The sequence below is a fragment of the Papio anubis genome, chromosome X (assembly GCF_008728515.1).
Source record: "Papio anubis isolate 15944 chromosome X, Panubis1.0, whole genome shotgun sequence".
In the NCBI taxonomy this organism is placed as follows: Eukaryota; Metazoa; Chordata; class Mammalia; order Primates; family Cercopithecidae; genus Papio; species Papio anubis.
In genome coordinates this window covers 58,156,322-58,170,164 of record NC_044996.1, presented here as the reverse complement: position 1 = coordinate 58,170,164, position 13,843 = coordinate 58,156,322, and the positions used below count along the sequence as shown (strand labels likewise).

The following is a 13,843-nucleotide window of genomic DNA, read 5'->3' as shown; positions in this document are numbered from 1 at the left end:
AATTTTTCCAATTTCTTCAATATCTGGTTACAATCCTTTAATTCTAAAAAATCCTACAAATTTTTTAATTCACTCTTCTGCCCTACTCAGGATCACCAAAAACTAAAATATGACCATTCAAAGCCCAACCAAATTTAGGTTGCTTTGCTGCTGGCTTCCTGGCTTTATCCTCTACCTCTACTTCAGGATCTAAAGAAGCTCTTCAAGCTTAAGGCCAAGACTTGTTGTACACTTCTAAGGAATCACCACGCAAGAAGAATATGCACGTGCCAGAATTCTCCCTGGAGAAGATGTTATGTGGACCACTTCCACTGTGGAAGATTGGTGAAATGCTCAGGTTATGTATGCCCTCATAGTACAGGTAACCAACACTATGAACAACATCATCAAGAATATCAACATCTTAACTGGAGAGCTTCAATATGCTCAATGAGCAATGAGGCATAACTGAAATATTTTCTCCCACCAAGCTCCTGGAATCCACTGGACTATTAACCTCAAGGTTTATTCCTGCCTTCTTTTAATACAAACTGTTAGCCTAATAAGTCTCTTTTTAAATTTTTAGGCATTTCTCTTTTAAGATGTCTTATCTCTAGAAACATAAGACAATTGAGTGCTTGCTTCAGCAGCACATACACTAAAATTGGAACAGTACAGAGAAGATTAGCATGGCCCCTGCAAGGATGATGCACAAATTCATGAAGCATTCCATATTTAAAAAAAAAAAAAAAAAAAAAAAAAAAAGACAATTGAAGTTTGTCACTACTTTTCAACAAATGGCTCAGCACATGTTGCAGAAATCATGCCATCAAAAGTCCTTATGAAAATTTCCTAGAGCCTGCTTTCACCCATTGAAGAGGTTTATGCTTATTTCTGAGTGTTTCAGTTAGCAATGGTATCCATTTGTTTTGAACAAGGGGAGAAACTGATAATGCTAAATGTTGTCTTTGCTCTGTGTTCATGAAAACCTTCAATGGTTGAGAAATTCTCCCACCATTCTGTGTTTTGAAAAATGACTAATGGGGCCGGACATGGTGGCTCACGCCTGTAATCCCAGCACTTTGGGAGGCTGTGGCAGATGGATTGCCTGGGGTCAGGAGCTCAAGACCAGTCTGACAAAATGGTGAAACTCCATCACTACTAAAAGTACAAAATTTAGCCGGGTACAGTGGCAGGCTCCTGTAATTCCATCTACTCGGGAGGCTGAGGCAGGAGAATTGCTTGAACCTGGGAGGCGGAGGTTGAAGTGAGCTCCAACCACTGCACTCAAGCCTGCACAAGAGAGTGAAACTCCATCTCAAAAAAAAAAAAAAAAAAAAAGTTAGCATAAAGGATCACTCTGCACTCATATTCTGATAAAGACTCATCTCTATCCCTCCTTGATAACTCCTTAGTTTAGTTGCCTATAAAATCTTCAACTCCCCTCCCTTTGTTTTCTCTGAGATGTTCCTTATTAATGTTCTCCACATTGCAAGACTGAATAAAAGCATCCTATGAATTGTCCAGTGTATCTTTTTTCACATGCCTATGTAAGTTATTTCCATAAATAAAGCTAATATCATAGACTCCCAATGCATCTTACATTTCTTCTTCATAATAATCACCTTAATTTCATATAGCCGTTCTCCTTTCCCCTAGATTGTAAACTCCATAGTAGCAGAGCTTGTTTTTCATGTTTACCATCCCCAGGTCCTAGCATCTTGCCCAGCATAGAGATGTTCAATATTTCCTAAGTAAATAAATTAATGGAATGTAAGCTATGACTAGAAACAGCTTATACCAAAATCGTTATGTCATTCTGATTTTTTTTTTGAAACATCTGTTTCTGAGTATGTAGGAAGTTAGCTTGGCTCCTCTCTTATGTTCAACTTCTTTTGTGGTTACTCCTAAAGTTACACAAAGCTAAAACAAACAGCATTATACATACAGATAAAAGTAAGCTATACTTTTTAATTGTCAAAAGTGTAAGAAAAATGTACTTGCTTTGTTGGCTGTCACTTCTACGTCGAGGTAAAAATTTTATTGACTTAATATTTAAAATAACGAAAATAAAACATTTTTTATACTCTGCATTACTCACTATGAAAAGTCAATAAATCTCGATTTCAGTAGAGGAAATGAAACAGATGGCTTCATAGTCTCTACAAGTATTGTTAAACTTTGTGGCACAATGATTGCCGACCCTGTATATTGGTTCAAGGAGCCAGATTTCCTTACTGCTATGCTGTTAATAGGGTCAAAAGTTTTACATTTTTATTTTGGTTTCTGTTTGGGTCTCTCTTTCTGTGCAGATGTTATTACAGATCCAACTTGGCTTGGCCTGAGATACAAAAATAAAAAGCAAAGTACTAGCAATTAAGGTCCACCCAGGGCCATGTATTATATGAATACTGCACTCATATTTTGTACATTATAAAAAGACTCTTTCAAGTTAATCTTCTTTCTGATTCCTTTTACCACTACTCAATTTGAACTGGCATGAAAGATTTTATTCTAGTTAAATGAGCAAATAAATAATCAAATGTGGCTGGTACGGTGTGTCACACCTGTAATCCCAGTACTTTTGGGAGGCTGAAGTGGGAGAATCATTTGAGTCCAAGAGTTTGAGACCAGCCTAGGCAACATAGAGACTGTGTCTCTACAAAAGTAAAAAAAAATATCTGGGCATGGTGGTGCATACCTGTAGTCTCATCTACTACAGAGATTGAGGCAGGAGGATCACTTGAGGTGGGAGATCAGGGTTGCAATGAGATATGATCATGCCACTGCACCCTAGCCAGGACAACAGAGTGGGACACTGTCTCAAAAAACAAAAAAGTCAAGCATTTCAAAATTATTCCTGTAAAGAAAAGTGAACCAAACAAATAAAAAGGAGCCAGTATGGAACATTACACTCTCCCTCTGCTTTCCTAAAAGAGAGTGCTCATTTGACTAGAATACAATATTTCATGTCATTATAAAACATTATATACAAAATGTTTTGTATATAAATAGATTTCCTGCCTCATTGGATTCAATATGGCATGTTATCATTTTTAAGTACCTAAAATTTCCTACTCCAATAAAAATGTCACATTACATCATACAAATCTATAGGTTAAAATGGAAAGCCTCACCTCTTTATTCTCATTTTGCTAAATGTCTTAAGTACTTCCTTTTTCGTATTTTGAGTAAGAGAATACTAAATCATGATAGTAGATTAAAAGTTACTAAAAGTGCAAAGTCTTTTATATTTTTAATAGAAATGTGTTGCTATCTTTCCCTTGCATTAAATTTAATTGTATCATAGAATCAACCTAATATATTGAGATGAAAATATCATTCTTTATTATTAATGTCCTGTTATAATTGTTCCATGCATTAATGGTTGAGATCACTATGTACCTGTGAATGCAGAAGAAGTGTCAGGCACATGCCTGACACAGACTGGGCTCTCAATAAATATATGTTGAAATAATGGTTACATGTATAAGCAAATGAATAGATAAAAGATGTATCAGACAAAGCATGTTCTTGACTAACACTTCTTTTTGCTTACTGTAGTGATTGACTTTGAGATTCTAGAAGAGTTACTTTAAAGCCAGGAAGAACATAGCATCATTCAAGAAGACACATAAGAATACTTGGAATGTGCATGGGAGCAAGTGTAATTTCAGAAGTAAGTATTTCATTTCAGTTTGATATTTTATTTAACAATTCGAATAATATGAAAATGAACTCAAGTTATGTATATTCCCAAGAAAAATTAAAACATGCATCTGCACCAAAACTTTTATACAAATGTTTGTAGCAGTATTATTTATAATATCCAGGAAGTCAGAACAATTTAAATACCTATCAACTGATAAATGAATAAACAAGTTATAGTATATTCATATAATGAAATATTATTCCACCATCAGAAAAAATGAAATAGTCATTCGAGTAACAATGTGGATAAACCTTGAACACATTATGCTAAGTGAACGAAGCCAGTCACAAAAAAACAGCATATTATATGGTTACTTTTATATGAAGAGTCCAGAATGGAAAAATTTATTAAGACAGGATATAGAGTAATGTTTCATAGGGCTGGAAGAGGACTGAGTGGATTGCAACTACTAATGGTGAAGCAGATACATTTTGGGGGGAAACACCCAGGGTTTGTCAGTCTCATGCCAGGAAAATTCAGAACGCCAACACACACTAGGAGTTTAGGAGTGGAGGTTTAATAGGCAAAAGAAAGAGAAAGGAAAACAGCTCCCTCTCTAGTGAGAGAGAGGGGACTTCTGAGAGGAAAGACCAGCTGGCAGCGGATGCGCCAGGTTAAACAGTCAGGCTTGCAGAGTTGGTGTCTCATTTACATAGGGCTTATAGGATGATTCGATTAGGTATGATGTTTACATAGCACACGGAAAAGGCTAATCTCATTATGCAAACAAACTTTCCCCCTGTCTGGCACCATCTTGTCTGCTCCTTAATCTACACATGGCTGAGAAAGAGAAGGGAAAATGGAGCCGCCATCTTGAACATGATTAGCACCACTACAGGCATCTATGTCTGCAGCTCAATGTTGTAGGCTGCTGTTTGTTAGACAGAAAAATAATTTGGGGCTGCTTTTCATTAAAAGAGAAACCTAACTGACGACTTCTGTATTCCCACTATCTGTCTGGGTAATTTCTTGTTAACTTCGGTATAATTTCCTCTTCTGGAGTGGTAACCCTAACTGCTGTTAAGAAATGTTGGTGAAGACTCTCTCTGGCTACTTCTTGCTGAAAAAAGACATTATGTGGGGAACAGCAGCTAGGGATCTTCCTGGGGCCTATCTAGGGGTCCTTGGAAGGAAGGTGTGTCCATACGTGGTTCTGTCTGCAGCATCATTTGAAGTTTGATTGCTGTCAGCAACTTCAATGTGTTGTAATACTGGTTTGCCTTCACCAGATGTTGCTGAAATGTTCATATAAAGGTAAGATTCCTTTTAAAATAAGTGGCATTAGATTTGGGTGGCTAGAGTAACTTTAGTGTTAACCTTGGCTACATGTTTCCTGCAATTATTAATCCCTCTATGACTTCTACGCTCATCTAAGACATGCTTAAACTTTCTGACTTGTCCTAAAGATCCCTCTTTTTAAACAACCAACCATTCTTTCTAGGACAAGTATTTTCCATTCTTATAAACCTATCATGTCTTTCATGATCCATCTATAACATCCTTAAACATTCTAACTTGTCCTAAACATCCCTCTTTTTAAGAACCAAGTATTTAAGACAAGTATTTATCATACAAGACCCTTTCTTATATAAAATCTGTGCCCTTTATCACCTTCTTTGCATAGCCAGGGTGTGATACATTACCAAACCCAGTAAGAAGTTCTACCAGACTCAGTGTAGTGAAATTTTTGACTCCTTTTTGCTGGTAACTATTATCCCTGCCATAAGGATAATAATTAATCAAAATACTACACCAATAGAAACTCTGTCCAATATTTCAGTTAGAAAGTGCTACCATGTATAGCTCTACTACAAATAGTAGAGTGAGTATAGCAATTCCTTCAAGGGTAATGTAGTAGATTATTTCCATCTAAAATTTTACTTGCCAAGATACAGAATTTTTCTTTCGACAGTCTACAAAATTCCTTGGTTTTATTTTTCCAAACAAAGAAAGCTCTGGGTTATGGGCACCCTATTCACTTTCATTACCTGGCAGAATTTGCAGGATAATTGCCCAGAACTAATATATTGATCCAGATTTTTACATTACCCATCACTTTTTGTTTTTTCCAAGGTGCAAGGGATCACCACTTGATTCACAAGAATAAGCAGGATTACTCTAAAATGTAGGCAAAAACTTAAAAAACAACCAACGAGACTAGAATTTAATGACAAATGCATGATAAGCTTTGGAGCAAAATTTCTCTCTCCAGTCCTCCTTTTTGGTAAAAACAAATTATGATAAGATTGTGTTGCTGGTAGAATAAAGTTTAGTCTTATACTTGGTCTGATTATTTGCATAAGAGCAGAAAGAATAATTATTTCTACATAGAACTTTTGGATTGGCTTCAATGGAACTTAATTATGATTGATAGCATATACTTAGACATTAGAATTTTAGCAGTCCCATACAATTTTGGAACATATAGTAGTATTATTTATCAAAATATAATGAAGAATATTGAATATCATTTTGGTAATTTTATGTGAAGAACCATATCAAACAATCCCATTTACCTCTTTTCTGGTTGTTTCAGGGGATCTCTGAACCATCTAGAAAGCCAGGCATCAAAAAAGACAGTTTTGAAACTTGAGGTTTGATTTTGGGAGGCCTGTTAAATGTTAGGGTTTAAAACACTTGATGTTATAAAATATAATTCCAAATTTCCATAAATTGATTATTTTGCCAAAATAATGACTCAAAAAGCAAAAACCTTTTATTAGTCTTTACTATTACATGAAAATCCTGTTTAAAGCCAAATTTTACCCTTGTATAAATTTATTAATGTTAAATCACCTTTTTATGAAACCTCATAGAAAATTCCATCTTGTCTTAACCAATTTGCCCATAAAGTGAAATCTTTACAAATCCTTTTAACCCCTTTTGCTAAAGGGCAGATTAGCATCTTAAGATAACCTTGCTGTGCTTTTATTTCAATGCTCAATTTATGAAAAGACCATACAGTACTCTTTCGAATTTAGTTATTTTTTATTTATTTACGTATTTTTTGAGACGGAGTCTCACTCTGTCGCCCAGGCTGGAGTGCAGTGGCACGGTCTCGGCTCACTGCAAGCTCCGCCTCCCGGGTTCACGCCATTCTCCTGCCTCAGCCTCCTGAGTCGCTGGGACTACAGGCACCTGCCACCACGCCCGGCTAATTTTGTGTATTTTTAGTAGAGACGGGGTTTCACCATCTTAGCCAGGATGGTCTCGATCTCCTGACTTCATGATCCACCCACTTCAGCCTCCCAAAGTGCTGGGATTACAGGCGTGAGCCACTGAGCCTGGCTGAATTTAGTTAATTTTTACACATTTTTGCAATATTAATTTTTACAATCTTTAACTTGCTTAAACCTCTAACTGCATCTTACCAAATTTAAGATAATCCCTCATCCCTGGAAAAAATTTACATTTCCATGCTTTCTTATAATCTTTTACTTAAAAAAACACATTTTACTGTTTTTGTATGCCTTGCATGTAAAACTGTTTAGTGATCTCAAATACATGTTGCACTGTTAACTCTTAGCAACTTTTATATTTGGTGAAAAACCTGGTTAGTGATTTTAATTATGTACCAGTTGTGGAGCCTAGGACCCAGACAGAAGTGCAGATAAGGCTGACTCTTTCTAGCATCTAACTCCATGTGTCCCAGGCCTTACGTATCTGTGAATCAGGCAGTGTAGAACATTGGAACATCTAGTGAACCTAGTATCTAGTTGTATAATTTAGACCACCTATTTGCATTTTGATGACACTTGCATTTTACCAATAATCCTTAAGACTATTTTTATTTCTTAAAGATTAAAGTCACATGAACTAAATAATATTTGATTTAAGTGCTTATTTTTTTTAAACCAATCAATTAGAGTTCTTTTTATAGACATTGCACACAACATGTATATAGTGACAGAAACAGACAGATGATTCAGCACTTGTAAGATTTTTTATTTGCCAGTTTCTTAATCAGATTACTGGCTTCAGGGTGGAGCCCTTGGAGTAACAGGGCCAGGATGGCATGTATTTTTAGAGCCTAATCAGGTACAGCTGAAAGCAAAGACAGATTTCCCCAAATGAAGGATGCCATTTTATACTGGATCTTGGATATCCAAAAGAAGGAGATACTATGGAAGAAGACAGTGCAGTGATTCTACCATGCATTTCATTCCAAGGCAACCCAAAGTCAATCAGCTTATTTTGTTATCAGCCCATTCCCCATGGGAGTCTCATCTCTCAGCGGGAAATGGGGATGTTTCCATATCTTTCAGGTGACCAAGAGCATGCTGCTCTGATTCAAATCAGCAAAGAGCTAAGTATACCTCTATAACTACTATTAGCCATCCCTTAAAGTATATTTCCTACCTAGTTATTGCACACCAAAACTCCCTCATAATGTGAAGTAATTTGATACCCCCAAAAGTGAAAAATGTCAGATAACACAATGCAAAACAGAACAGAGTGTTTGATTTTGAAAAGGAACTATCTGCTTCTAATTCTCCGTTTTCTCCCCAGTAATTCTCTCATCTGAGCCTTTAAGAATGGCAGCCAGGCTCATTGTGTTTTTAACTGGCTGATGGATGCATGTTGTTGATTTGTTCTGATTCTAAAATGGAGGCCAAGAACCTTGAAATGAAAGGACAGAGTTGGAGTCCACTCCTCTACTGACAGTTTTGGTGAATGTTGTACCGTAGTATCCCGGAGGAGCCCCCAGTATGAAACAGCCACATTGTCTGGGGTAAATACTCAGGGTTTGTTGTTTCACACCAGGAAAATTTAGGACACTAACAGACCCAAGGACTTTAAGAGTGGAGGTTTAATAGGCAAAATAAAGAGAAGGAAGGAGAAACCAAAAGAGCTCTCTCTCCAGTGATAGAGGGGAGACTTTTGAGAGGAAAGACTAGATGGCAATTTATCCAAAAAGTATTCATCCAAAATGATGAATACTTTCACACAACAATGATTTCACTGACAAGTAAGATTGCTTCTAGGTCACCTTGAGCTCCTCGTGCCTCTGAATCAACAGGAAAAGGAGGAAATTACTATACTGGCTGTAGTAACTAATGCCATCTACCAAGGGGAAATTGGAGTATTACTCCACAATGAAAGTAAAGATGACTATGTCTAGAATACAAGAAATAATTCCTTTAGGTTATTTCTTAGTATTATCATGTCCTGTGGTTAAATCCAATGGAAAACTAGAGCAACCTGATGTAGGCAGGACTACTAATGGCTCAGACCGTTCAGAAATGAAAGTTTGGGTCACTCCACTGGTTAAAAATCACTGCTTACTGAGATGCATGCTGAAGGCAAAGGGAATGCAGAATGGGTAGTGGATGAGGGTTTTTATAAATACCAGCTACGACCACATGACCAGTTATAGAAATGAGGACCATAATTGTCAAGCATATTTCCTCTTTATATTGTTATATGTTTTACATGTATGTATCAAGCAACTATCTTTGTATTCTTATATTTCCTTATCATGTAGCATAAGATGTATTGACTTTACATTATTTAAGTATTGCTAATTTTAAATTATATTATTTAAGTTATGGGGTATCAAGAACAGGAGAAAACATTACTCAAAGTAAACACCACTCAAAAACTACCTCTTCTGGGGAAGAGGTTAGTTGCATTTTCACTTGTATGCAGTATAGTTGTATTCTATTAGGCAGAATTATACCTTGTTATTATCTTTATTTAGAAATTGCATACGGTTTAAGGAGATATATATGGGCGTCAAATTGACAAGTGGTCAACTTGGGATGGCTGATTTGATGTATCAACTTGACTGGATCACAGGGTATCCAGATATATGGTCAAACATTATTCTGAGTGTGGCTGTCAGGGTGTTCTGGATGAGACTGACATTTGAATAGGTAGCCTGAGCAAAACAGAACACCTTCCCTAGTATTGATGAGCCTTATTCAATCAGTTGAAGACCGAAATACAAAAGACTGAGTAAGAGAAAACTCTTCATCTATGACTGCTTGAACTAGGAATTAGTTTTTTCCTGCTTTTTGATTGGAATTGAAAATCAGCTCTTGGGTTTCAAGCCTACCAGATTTTGAACTAGAACTTACACCACTGGCTCTCCTAGCTATCAGAATTTTGGACTCACATTGGAAGTTTTTCCTCTGTCTCTCATTGTTTTCAGGCCTTTGTGCTCAGACTGGAAGTACACCTTTGGCTCTCCTCATCTCCAGCTTTCTGACTGCGGATCTTGGAACTTCCCTGCTTCCTTTATTTAATAAGCCAATTTCTTATAATAAATATATTTTTCTCTCTAACTGTACAACCAATTGGTTCTGTTTCTCTGGAGAAGCCTGACTAGTAAAGCATATTATGAGGTAATTGGAAAATTAAGTTGCATGAAAGCAGAGGCTCTGTAACTTTCCCTCAGTATTAATAGAATAATGAACAAATCAAAATTTCTATTTCAGGAACAATTTAAGCAGTATATTTTGAATGAAATTTTTTGAGAGCATTGCGCATCATGTATTTAGTTGTCAAACAAATCTTTACATAATTACTGTCCTTCATCGCTTATTTGTACTTGTTCTCTCATAAAAGGTATTATAGACATGTATATATTCCCTAAACATAGGAAACTAGTTGACTTTTAGCCTAACAAAAATACATGGTTGAATCCTACTTGGGTTACATATTTTAATACATTTCATCTCCTTAATTATCACTAGGTTCTATGCATTTGATTTACCTATTTAATGTTTTATTGTGGTAAAATATATCATCATAACCATTTTTCTGTGTACAGTTTTATGACATTAAGTACATTCACATTGTTTTACCACTGTAACCACCAACCATCTCCAGAACTTTTTTTATCTTTCACAACTGAACCTCTGTACCTATTAAACACCCCGTTCCTCTTCCCTCTATCCCATAGAACTGTGGTTTTCCTAAGCGATGAAGATGCAAAAATGTTAGAATGATATCATGGACTTTGGGACTTGGGGAAAGTGTGGGAGGGGGTGGGGGATAAAAGACTACAAATTGGGTACAACATATACTGCTCAGGAGATGGGTGCAACAAAATTTCACAAATCAGCACTAAAGAACTTACTTATGTAACCAAAAACCACCAGTTCCCCAAAACCTATGGTAATAGAATAAGTAGATAAATAAATAAACAAGAAGGAAATAACTAAAAATAGGGCTATCATATAGTTGTGCAATGCCACTGCTAGGTATATATCTAACAAAAATAGCATACCAAAGAGATATCTGCACTCCCATGTTGCAGCACTGTTCACAATAGCCAAGACTCAGAAGCAACTTAAGTGTCTATCAACAAATGAATGGATAAAGAAAATGTGGTACATGTAGAAAAGGGACGACTACTTACCTATATAAAAGAATGAGATTTAATTGACCTCGGTTTTATTCTCCAGAACACTACCATCTAAAAGATCATAGCATGAAATATCTAATTTTCTAAAGGAAAAAAGTTTGCAAAGTAATGATGTAATATGATAACTAGGCATACCCACTTTTTAGTGAAGGCAATAGACCATCTGCATGATGTAAAATCGTTTAAAAAGATCAACTGACTAATGAAAATCTTGAACAAAAACAAGAACAAAAGAAAATTTTCTCTGGTTCAGGAATTAATTTTAATAAAATACAAATAAATGACATAAGGATACTGATGACATGACAAAAGTAGCTACAAAGACTGAATTTTTTTTTTTTTTTTTTTGGAAATGGAGTCTCGCTCCGTCGCCCAGGCTGGAGTGCAGTGGCCGGATCTCAGCTCACTGCAAGCTCCGCCTGGCCGGTTCACGCCATTCTCCTGCCTCAGCCTCCCGAGTAGCTGGGACTATAGGCGCCCGCCACCTCGCCCGGCTAGTTTTTTTTTGTATTTTTTATTAGAGACGGGGTTTCACTGTGTTAGCCAGGATGGTCTCGATCTCCTGACCTCGTGATCCGCCCGTCTCTGCCTCCCAAAGTGCTGGGATTACAGGCGTGAGCCACCGCGCCCGGCAAGACTGAATTTTTTTAATAAATAAAGTCACAAGACAGAAATAAGATAATTAATCAGGAAAGTGACTGTAAAATGTTTATTTTGCTCTACAACACCAGACTAATTAAACAAATCAGAAAGGGAAGAAATAGCCACGGCATGAAACTGGTGGCTTTCAGTTCATAGGTAGATTCAAAAATTTCCTGATTGGCAATTGGTTGAAAGAGTTAAGTCCTGGCTGAAAAGTTGAATTCAGCATAAGGAAATGCTTGAGTTTGGTAAGGGAGTTGTGGAAACCAAGGTTCTTGTCATGTAGATGAAGCATCCAGGTAGCACGTATCAGAGAAACTAAATGGTGACTGTCTCTTATTAGACCTTAAAGGGTGTCAGACACTCCCTAAAAGACCTAGTAAGGGAAGGGGATTCTCTGTGAATTGCAAACTTACCCCACAAGAGACAGCTTTGTAAGGCCATTTCAGAATATGTCAAAGAAATATATTTTGTGCTAAAACACTTTGATTTCCCTTAGGGCCTGCTATTAGTCATGTGATGCTATACTAGAGTCAGGTTAAAATTTGGTATCTTATTGCTACGAAGAGTCTGTTTTGTTAGTCTTAACGCCTCTGTTTTAATGTTAGTGCTGGTCAGTTGTGTCTAATCTCCAAAGGGAAGAGGGCATAATGAAGCATGTCCAACACCCACTTACCATCATGGCCTAAAGTAGTTTTTCAGGATTCTTTGGGATCCGCTTCACCACGAGGGGGGTTCATTCAGTCAGTTGTAGGACTTAGAATTTTATTTTTGCTTTACAAATGGAGGCAAATATCTTCTGTGGCCGATACTATTATTTATCACAAATATTCAATGCCCTTCTCTAGGTAAGGATTACTTTTTCACATTTCTTGGATATTAGGCTTGGACATACAATTTTCTAATTGCAAGTCAAATTATTTTTAAAAAATTAAGAGTCAGTGAATCTTTCTCTTTGTACTTAATCTGCAATGTCTCTAGACTGGGCAGTATTTTAGGTAAAGAATTCCTCATCAGCTTTGGCCCAAGAATGAAGAAGACTTGGAAATGTGATGCAGTCCATGAGCAAAAGACTATATATTGAGTAAAAACAAACAAACAAACAAACAAAAAAAAAAAAAACCAAAAAAACCTTAGTTCATAATACCACTAAAATTGTGTGGTTATATTTTGTATTAAGTGTATCTAGCTTATCCTGGCTGATATTCCATCTAATCATTAAAAATTTTAAAAATGACATTAATATAAATTGCTGAAAAGAAAAACATATACATATAGAGAATATAATCCATATTGGAAAAATAAAACCAAACACATCAATTATGAAAATAAACATAAATATTAAAAAAATCCAGTGAATAGGAAATAATTCATTCTACAATTAAAGAGAAACAAATCAACCACATACTGTTTATAAGAGACCATATGAACAAAACGTGGTTTAAAAGTAAGAACTTGGGCAATACATGCCAAATAAACACAAAATAAAACAGAACAGGATGTCATTGTCAGACGCATAGAATTCAAGGCTAAAACAGTACTAAAACCAGGATAAGAAAATTATTTTTATTGAGCAATATTTTAATCCACAGTGAAGAACAACATAGGAGACTCTTAAATAGCAAGTTGAGAAAAAAATATAAAATTTCGTTTAGTTATTTTTAGGTAATATAAGTAACAAGGAACCCATTCTCTATTTAATCATGTATCTAATTCTTGCTTGATTCTTGGGTGCCATCTAATCCTTACCTTCCAGGGAAGCATTAAAGTCATGTGTGACATAACCTTCAGAATATTTGTTTGATATATTATTTTGTAATAAGAAAAGTGGAAAGGTTAATAATTCAAATGACAAAAGTTATAAATTTATAGTCCTGATAGAGCAGTGAAGAAGGGGAAAATAAGCCAATTAATGAAAATATGCTTTTCAAAATATAACAATATAGATGTGTATTTTTTTTTTTTTTTTTTTTTTTTAAATTTATTTATTATTATTATACTTTAAGTTGTAGGGTACATGTGCATAACATGCAGGTTTGTTACATATGTATACTTGTGCCATGTTAGTCTGCTGCACCCATCAACTCGTCATTTACATTGGGAGTTATACCTGATGTAAATGACGAGTTGATGGGTGC

At 35.9% G+C, this 13,843-nt stretch overlaps 1 non-coding gene across 1 annotated transcript; it reads left to right on the top strand.

Annotated features, from left to right (window-relative positions):
* Positions 1–613: 613 nt before the first annotated feature.
* Positions 614–718, top strand: LOC116272184. The gene has a single exon (XR_004180912.1). It is a non-coding gene; the product is annotated as a U6 spliceosomal RNA (small nuclear RNA).
* Positions 719–13,843: the final 13,125 nt, after the last annotated feature.